Below are 9275 nucleotides of genomic sequence, written 5' to 3'. Positions count from 1 at the left end.
CAGCCAGAAGAGTCTGTTCAGTGACAGGTTGCTTCTCCCCAAGACAAGAACTAACAGACTTAAAAACTCCTTTGTCCCACACGCCATCAAACTGTTTAACTCCTCCCTGGAGGGGAGAGGGAGGGGAAACAGGAGGACAAAGGAGGGGGGAACAACTAAGCTGTAGTGCCTCTTCACCCCACTGTGCAATACCTTTTGTGCAATACTTTTGTAAATAGTCAACAGTGCAATAGACCTCAATACTCGAAATGTGCAATTCATTCACTTGTATTTTTATTTTTTATTCCTATTTATTCTATTTATCCCCTTCGTATATTTTATTTATATTGTCTCTGTATTTATATATGTGTGTGTGTGTGTGTGTGTGTGTGTGTGTGTGTGTGTGTGTGTATATATATATATATATATATATATAATATTCTGTAACTCTGGAACTTCTGTCGGTGCTGTGCTTTTTGGAAATCGAATTTCCCAGAGGAACCCACCCGAGGGATTAATAAAGTTCTATCTGAAGGAAACGGTTTCCAAGGCCTAATCCGTGGATCGACTTCCTTCGAGGCGTGGACGTCTATCAGCAGAGAATGTACCTTCACCTATCAGCAGAGAATGTCCCTTAGTCTGTAACACAGTCAAATATATTCTCAAGCAATATTCAAGCATGCCATTCAGCGTGTTAGTACGAGCTCGGGAGCAGCTTGGGAGAACAAGAAAACAGAGACTGCTTTAGATTGTCTTCCCAAATTGACTCAACTTTATTCACAAGTACAACAGTTTATATAGAGGGTAAAATTCATGAGACAGCAGATTATCAGTTTAAACCAGTACAGACCAAGATAAGGGAGCGTCTTCCTGCCCTTGGGTGAAGAAGCATCCTTTGTGTAGTTTATTAGTTCAGCTACAATTGTGATTATCTCAGCGACATATTTTCAAGGCACAAAACAAAGAGTTCTTTCATTAGTGAAATCTGAAACAAACCATTTGGCCTTCAACAGGCGTCTAAAAGATTAAGAAACTAATGTAGCTGAGGGAGTGATCTCTGTGGTATTTCAACCTTGTACCAGCCTGTGATTCTCACACATCAATTCTTGGGTCAAAGAGAAAAATAACTAAAACAAAGGGGCCTTATTGAATGACAGAGTTTTCCTGCATAATGTCACTATAAAACAATATCCAGTAAATGCTACCATGGTACTAAAATACCTAACAGTTCCCCTCTTTTATTATTTTTAAAAATAATAACTCAAATAGAAAGGAAAAATCACAAATGTAATAACATAATATAAAAAGCAAATCATAAAATGTAATAGTTCACAACCTAATGTTCAATATACACATCAGGAACATCATTGGTAACATCTGGCACATCCTCAGGATCAATTTGTGCTAATTGCAAATACATTGAAGTAGCTGTACTAGTAGCTATATGGGTTATCATTGAAAATGTGGCTTGCAGAAATGTGAACAGGGTTGCACTTTACAATACGAAATAGTAAATAAAAATCCTAAGGTTAATGCAGTAGATATGATTAATAACCTAAATATATAAAAAAGACAGTTCTTTAGTCGTCTTCTGGCCTGGTCCCAGGTTCGAGAGACACCGTATAAGCGTCGTGTGATGACAATGGGCATTTCATTTTCTCCATTATCAGGATGAAACGAGTCTATCTTTATCAGGTTAGACATTGTGTGGTACTCTAGGATTTCTGTTCCTGCTGGATGTTCGAGTACCTTGTTGTTGTTCTTTCAGGCGTTGTGTGTTAATCAGTGATTGTGTGTGTGTAGGTGGATTGGATCCGGGCGTTGGCTCGCCTGAGTCGTCATCTACTTGATCCGACGCCTTAGGTGGTTTGGTGGGGCTGGTCTTAACCCTGCTGGCATGAATCCACTGAGGTTGTCCATCTGTTAGGATGCTGGTTCTCGTCACTGCAAGTACAGTCTGGGGGCTGGAACACGCGGCCTCCCCGAGTGCCCTTGGTTTTAGCGACTTTACCAACACCGCATCTCCTGGTTTCCACGGATGGGTTGGATCTATGGAAGGGAGAGGCTGAGAGAGACAAACTTTCTGATAGTTATTATTCAGTGTTTCTACCAGGTTATGAACATAGTCAGACAATGCAGTGTCTATGTCCCCTTCCAATAGCGGTGCCCCTCTGGAGGCTGACCATGGTGTTGGAAACGGTCTTCCCATGATTATTTCAAATGGAGATAATTTGGTTGCTGCGGATGGAGTCATTCTAATCTCGCAGAGGATTTGAGGAAGTAGTTTGATCCAGGTCATTCCTGTTTCTATCATTGCTTTAGTCAGGCGATTTTTTATGGTCCTATTCATTTTTTCTACAACTCCTGAACTCTGAGGATGGTATGGCACATGATATTTCCAGTCTATTGCTAGAGTTTTAGCACACTTTTGAATTACTTCTGATGTGAATGAAGGTCCTCTATCACTGTTAATTTGGTGAGGTATTCCAAATCTGGGTATTATTTCATTGCACAACTTTTGACAGACTACTTCTGCAGTTTCTTTTGATGTTGGGTAAGCTTCTACCCATTTACTAAATTGGTCCACTATTACCAGTAAGTACTTGATGCTTCCTTGTGCTGGCATGTGTGTAAAATCAATTTGTAATGTATGAAATGGGAAATCTGGTTGTGGTAAATGCTGATGTTTTGCTTTTGAGCTACCTACATTAGTTCGTGCACATGTTAGACAGGTTGCTAATATGCGTTTTACTGCGTGTGATGTTTTCTCGATTACAAATCTTGATTTTATTGCTCCTATTACCCCTCTTTGTCCGACATGACTCACACCGTGAAAATGGCGGACAAGGATTGGCAGTAGTGAAGATGGGAGGGCAATCAAACCCTCAAGGTTTTTGTATAAGCCGTCTCTGTTATCTAAGGTACAATCATTACTTTCCCAGTAAGTGTAATCTAAGGCAGAGGCCTGCTCTTGTATGAATTTTAGGTCAACATTTGCTTCTAAATAGTCTGGGAGTGTGACAAGTGGCAGCTGTAAAGGCAAAGATAATACTTCCTTTCTGGGTGGTTGCTGTGAGGCAGCAGCTGCTTTCGCGGTTACGTCTGCAAGAGCATTTCCCACTGCTTCGTCTGTGTCAGCCGTGCTGTGCCCCTTCGTTTTAACAACTGCAATTGCCGATGGTAGCTGTATAGCCTGCAAAAGTCTTAGAACAAGGTCAGAATTAGCGATCGATTTTCCATCAGCAGATCTAAATCCTCTTTGTCTCCACAATGTGCCAAAGTCATGCACCACACCGAATGCATAACGGCTATCAGTGTAAATTGTTACCCGCTTATCCACATGGAGCTCACAGGCGCGTATTAAAGCCATGAGCTCTGCTTTTTGTGCTGAGTGAAATGGTAATGAGTGAGCCTCTAGTATGATGTCAGGCAATGTCACCACCGAATAGCCACAAAGAAATAAGTTGTCATTTGGTTTTGAACAGGACCCGTCCACATAAACAATGACTGAGTCTGGGATTGGTGTCTGCTCTAAGTCTGGGCGTGGTGCTGTGGATTCCTGTATACGTGTCATACAATCATGATCGTCAGGGTCGTCTGAACCATCCTGTCGGTCAGAGGAACACAGCATACGAATGAGTAAGTGTGCTGGCGAACTGGGTGTGCTGCTTGCTTTTATAGTGAGATTTGCTGTTGAAGTCAGTGTAGCTTCATAACCTGAGCGACGTTGTGCGGTCATGTGTTGTGTAGTTATGTTTGCTAGAATGGTCGTGACCTGGTGATTGGTGTGTAGAATAGTGTCATGTGAGAGTGTGAGCTTCTCGCAGTCCCTTATCATGATAGAGCAAGCTGCTACTGCTCTCAGGCAGGCCGGCATCCCCTGAACTACCCTTTGAGTAGAAGGCTACTGGACGGTAGCCACAGCTATGCTCTTGGGCCAATACACCTGCACAGGTTGTGCCGTTCTCTGTGACGTACAGGTGGAACGGTAAGTGGTAGTCAGGCAGACCCAAACAAGGGGCGGAGGTCAGCGCTCCCTGTAATGCATTGAAAGAGGCAGTCATTTCTGTGGACCACAGTATTCGAGGAGGCTTGTCTTTTTTGCAGCATTCACGCAGAATGTGGTCATGAAAAGAACAGTCTGGTATCCACTGTCTGCAATAGTTCACCATGCCTAGGAAAGACAGCATTTCCTTCTGTGTAGTGGGCTTAGGGACAGAGGTCACAGCTTTGACCCTGTCTGTAGTCATGGAACGTTGTCCGTGAGACAGTGTAAATCCCAAATATTGAACAGAAGTCTGACAGTACTGCATTTTCTTTGCTGATGCTTTGTGGCCAGTCTGTTGGAGGTGCTGGAGTAGCATGTGTGTGGCAGTTTGACATAGTTTTTCACTTTCAGCACAGAGGAGGAGATCATATACATACTGGATCAGAGTACAGCCCTCTGGAGGAATGAAGCCGTCCAGGGTAGCACGTACCACCATTGAGAAAGCCGCAGGGCTGTCTACCATGCCTTGGGGTAAGCGAGTCCATGTGTACTGCTTATCTCTATGTGTAAAAGCAAATATCGGCTGTGTGTCCTCATGCACAGGTACTGAGAAAAAGGCGGAGCACAAATCCACCACAGTAAAATGTGTAGCTGTTGCTGGAATACCTGTCAGTATGCTGGGAACATCTGGGACAAGAGGAGGTAGAGGCATAATGACTGCATTAATTTGCCTTAAGTCTTGTGTGAAACGCCATACGCCAGGTTTGTTAGGCTTTGGCACAGGATTGACAGGAGTGTTATATGGAGATACTGTGGGCTTTATTACTCCAACTGTCAATAAATCTCCTATGATGATGTCTAAGGCTGCGGCTTTTTCAGTGGAAATGGGATATTGCTTGACATATACCGGCTTGTTGTTTTTCAGCTGAGCATGATAAGGTGTACAGTCAATAAATCCTACATCATTCTCACCTCTTGACCATAATGTCATGTTTTGATATTCAGCTGGCAATGTGACAGCAGAGATAGTACAGTGTATGGGGTAGGTTAGATCTGTGTGTCGACATGGTGCAGTAATGTCATAGCCTATGTCTGAGTTATGTGACAAAACCACTGTTTGGCCTTCACTGGTGTGAGCAGTTATCATGTTGTTGAACAGTGTGAGAGAAACAAATATGTGGCTTCCAGGCATGGGGCTACCTGGTAACGGTGTTTGCACATGTTTTTGACACAGAGTGTGACGTGGGGTACCAGTCAGATGGATATTGAGTTCATTCTCCGCTGAGGCGTCCAGCTGACACAGAGGCTGTTCCTTCTCCATGGTGTCGGTGCATAGGGCAGAGAAAACATAGCTGTTATCAGTATCTGCAAACATTTCACCCTTTGTGTTAAATGAAATACACAAGTTCATTTTTGCCATTAAATCTCTGCCTAATAGATTCACAGGCGAGTTTGGAATAATTATGAATGGATGATATGTAATTTCGTCTGGTTTTGGGCCCCAGCGTGTTTTTAGAGAATGAGTTTTGGGGCATTGCACTAGAGTTCCGTTTATTCCCATGGTGTTGATGCACACAGAGGAAACAGGCCCACTATAGAATTTTCCAGACAGTGAACTTTTAGTGGCTCCACTGTCAACTAAAAAGGAATAAGTCTTTTCACCTATCTCTATATCTAACATGGGCAAGCTTTCTGTGTTACGGGACAATTGCAAATGCAGCATCGTGTGTAGTGCTTCACACTGTCCCTCATCATCACCTGGGCCTCCCTATGGTTGGTCCAGTCTTTCGTTATCATATGGATGGGGATTAAAATGTGGATTATAAGGTTGCTCCCTAAGTGCAAAGGGGCCGTTTCTTTGATGTGATTCCTGTCTGCGTTGCCAGTTACCTTGTCTGTAAGAGCTCTGCTGACGCCTAGTGGCAGGAGCTGGTCCTGTGTTTTGTGGTTGAGACCTATGTGCTGCTGATTTGCATTCCCTCCTCCAGTGTCCTATTTTTCCACAGTAAAAACATACTTTTCCACTCCTATCTCTCCTTCTGAAATCTCCCTGCTGCGCTTGTTGAGGGGGCGGGGCCCCTGCATACATCATTTTTTCACTTTCCTCTGAGCCTTCAACATCAAAATTCAACATCATCTTAACAGTTTTAGCCTTCGTGCTGTTGGGGAAAAGATCTGCACCAGCTTTTGTTTTGACAAGTGTGATAAAGTTCTTTATTTTCATGTCATAGAGATTATCAGTGGCAGTCAGCTTCAATAGTTGTGAACATTCTGGATGAATATTGTTTAAGAATGTTGTTATGAAAATCTGATCATTTCCTCCTTCAGGCATGCATGCCTCATTAGTCCAGCAGTGTGTGAAACGTTTCATAAAAACTAGAATGGATTCATCTGGCTTTTGCTTACACATGGTTACTGCATTTAAATCAATTTTATCTCTAGACATTGTGAGCAGAAATTTCTTTAGATTTTGAAAAAAGGCTGTGATTTTGTCATCGTTTATCCACAAAAACGAGGTGGTGTTGGCTGCTTGGTCATTTTTAGGGTCTAGTTCCTCTACTTCTTCAATAAGCTGAGATTCAGTCACACCTGGAATTCGTTGACATAATATATATCTATAGTCAGGCCCACCCAAGTGGTGGTATCTGGTACTTCTCTGTAATGCAGAAACAAAGGCTGTAGGATTTTGTAGAGGATCGGGAAGTTCTTTAATGGTTGCTGCTAACTCTGAAATTTTAGGGGGTTGAATGCAACACATGTCCCCTATTATCATGAACGGGAGGGAGGTGCTGACGTCATTAAATTGTGATCCCTGCTTTTCTTTATAACGGGTGTTTTTGTGGGGGCCCTCTTGAGTTTTTTCCTCTTTTCTCTGCTTTAAGTAGTTCCTTATTAAATTTCTGGTGTTAGTTATTGCTTTTGGCACAGTTAAACCATTCGCTACTCTAGTGTGGCGCTGAACATGATTATCTATGACGGAAACGGCTTCCTGCAGTTCAGCTTCCGTACGTTCAGTTAAAGGATCTTTCATGATTTCCTCACACTCTGCCATTAACTGTTTTGTTTGCTTTTTATGTTCCTGTAACTCTCTTTCTCGTTCAGTGTATTCTCGTTCCTGTCTTTGATCTAGGTTAAACCAGTCATCTTCTTCTGATTTAGGTGTCATTTCAGTGCCTTCCTCACTCTTTTGGGATTCTGCTGTTATATCAGGATATACGCGCTGATGACGTGCAGCCGCCGCAGCAGCTATTAATTCTGTCTTTTCATCATAAGGCGGCGGAGCCGTAGGTTGAACGGATGGGCATATAAGGCTAGTTTTTTCTGCAGTGGATTTACTAGAGCCTACACTGGCTTGATTTAAAGCATTTACGTCTGGCTCGGGTCCTTTTTTCCATAGTGGTAGCATGCGATTGGTCACATCACGACATTCTATCATATATTTTTTACAGGACTTTTTAATCAGCCTACTTTCCTTATCACAAATAGTATTTAACATTTCTACTGACCTGTTTTCTGGCGATAATCGTTCGGGATAGGGCTCCGGAAATACATTAGGATGCATTAAAGTTATAGTTCTTAAGTTCGAGACGAAATCAGTCACGTAAGCATTTCCGCATGTTCTGGATACGTAATCATGGAAGTCTTCATTGATTCGCGAGCGTGGGTTAAACGTAACCGGAAGTGGGAGTCGTACTGAGCCGCTATTTGTGATTTTATATTTTATTTTTTTCGGTTTTACAGTTAATTTTGATTTTTTATCGGACCCGTCTAAGGTCTTTGAATTATTCTGACCCATGGTCAGTGATTTCCAGAGGGGTTTAGACGCTTGAAGGATTTAAGTTAGTTTTTATTTTTGCTGTGGCACACCTGAGGTTACTTGATTTTTTTGCTAGCAATTTTATCTTTTTAGTGAGCAACTTCTCACTTTTTAACGAGCAACTTCTCGTTTTATGACCCCAGGCAACTTCCTGTGTCCTTTCTGCTGGTGAGCAACTTCTTAGTTTATGACAGCAGGCAACTTCCTGTGTCCTTTCTGCTTTTATTTACAAAACAACAGGCAACTTCCTGTGTTTCTATGTGGGCCACTAACGAAGGCTCCTCAGCGTATCCCACTTGTTACTATGTGGGCCACTGAAGAAGGCCTCGTCAGCGTATCCCGTTTCTATGTGGATCACTGAGAAAGGCATAACACAGTCTTATAAAATAAAAGACGAGTGCCTACCTTCGTCAGGATCCCACTTCTGACACCAAAATTGAAGGAAACGGTTTCCAAGGCCTAATCCGTGGATCGACTTCCTTCGAGGCGTGGACGTCTATCAGCAGAGAATGTACCTTCACCTATCAGCAGAGAATGTCCCTTAGTCTGTAACACAGTCAAATATATTCTCAAGTAATATTCAAGCATGCCATTCAGCGTGTTAGTACGAGCTCGGGAGCAGCTTGGGAGAACAAGAAAACAGAGACTGCTTTAGATTGTCTTCCCAAATTGACTCAACTTTATTCACAAGTACAACAGTTTATATAGAGGGTAAAATTCATGAGACAGCAGATTATCAGTTTAAACCAGTACAGACCAAGATAAGGGAGCGTCTTCCTGCCCTTGGGTGAAGAAGCATCCTTTGTGTAGTTTATTAGTTCAGCTACAATTGTGATTATCTCAGCGACATATTTTCAAGGCACAAAACAAAGAGTTCTTTCATTAGTGAAATCTGAAACAAACCATTTGGCCTTCAACAGGCGTCTAAAAGATTAAGAAACTAATGTAGCTGAGGGAGTGATCTCTGTGGTATTTCAACCTTGTACCAGCCTGTGATTCTCACACATCAATTCTTGGGTCAAAGAGAAAAATAACTAAAACAAAGGGGCCTTATTGAATGACAGAGTTTTCCTGCATAATGTCACTATAAAACAATATCCAGTAAATGCTACCATGGTACTAAAATACCTAACACTATCTAATCTAATCTAATCTAATCTAAAGGTGAACGATGTCTTATTTGACTATCGTTTGTCACCCTGGGGGACAAATTCACGCCACACAGCCCTGTAAATGTTGGAATAAAGATGAGCATCCTCCTGGTTTGAAGGAAAGATGCCTGATTTGCTGCCTTCAGGGTTGGAAACTGTAAACTTGGTCATCATTGCAAACCCAGCTGTTACCACCAGAATGGCTGGTAATACAAAATTATTTTGATATCTGTGGTGAAATCAGAAAGACAACTGTAATTTGTCAGAAAAGGACTGAACATGGCCGAGAAGGAAAGGTTTTTATTTTTATGGACAGATCCAAGAGCCTCTAGGTTAGAAT

General features: G+C 42.2%; 1 long non-coding RNA gene across 1 annotated transcript; it reads right to left on the bottom strand.

The window, feature by feature from the left end:
* Window positions 1–728: 728 nt before the first annotated feature.
* Window positions 729–8919, bottom strand: LOC309689497. The gene is made up of 2 exons (XR_014271410.1): window positions 8190–8919; window positions 729–3081 (listed from the first exon to the last, which is right to left on the bottom strand). It is a non-coding gene; the product is annotated as an uncharacterized lncRNA (long non-coding RNA).
* Between the last annotated feature and the right edge of the window lie 356 nt (window positions 8920–9275).

This window comes from Aulonocara stuartgranti (genome assembly GCF_965226115.1).
Source record: "Aulonocara stuartgranti genome assembly, chromosome: 15".
Taxonomy (NCBI): Eukaryota; Metazoa; Chordata; class Actinopteri; order Cichliformes; family Cichlidae; genus Aulonocara; species Aulonocara stuartgranti.
The sequence above is the reverse complement of the archived record's forward strand: the minus strand, read 5'-3'. Positions and strand labels throughout refer to the sequence as shown.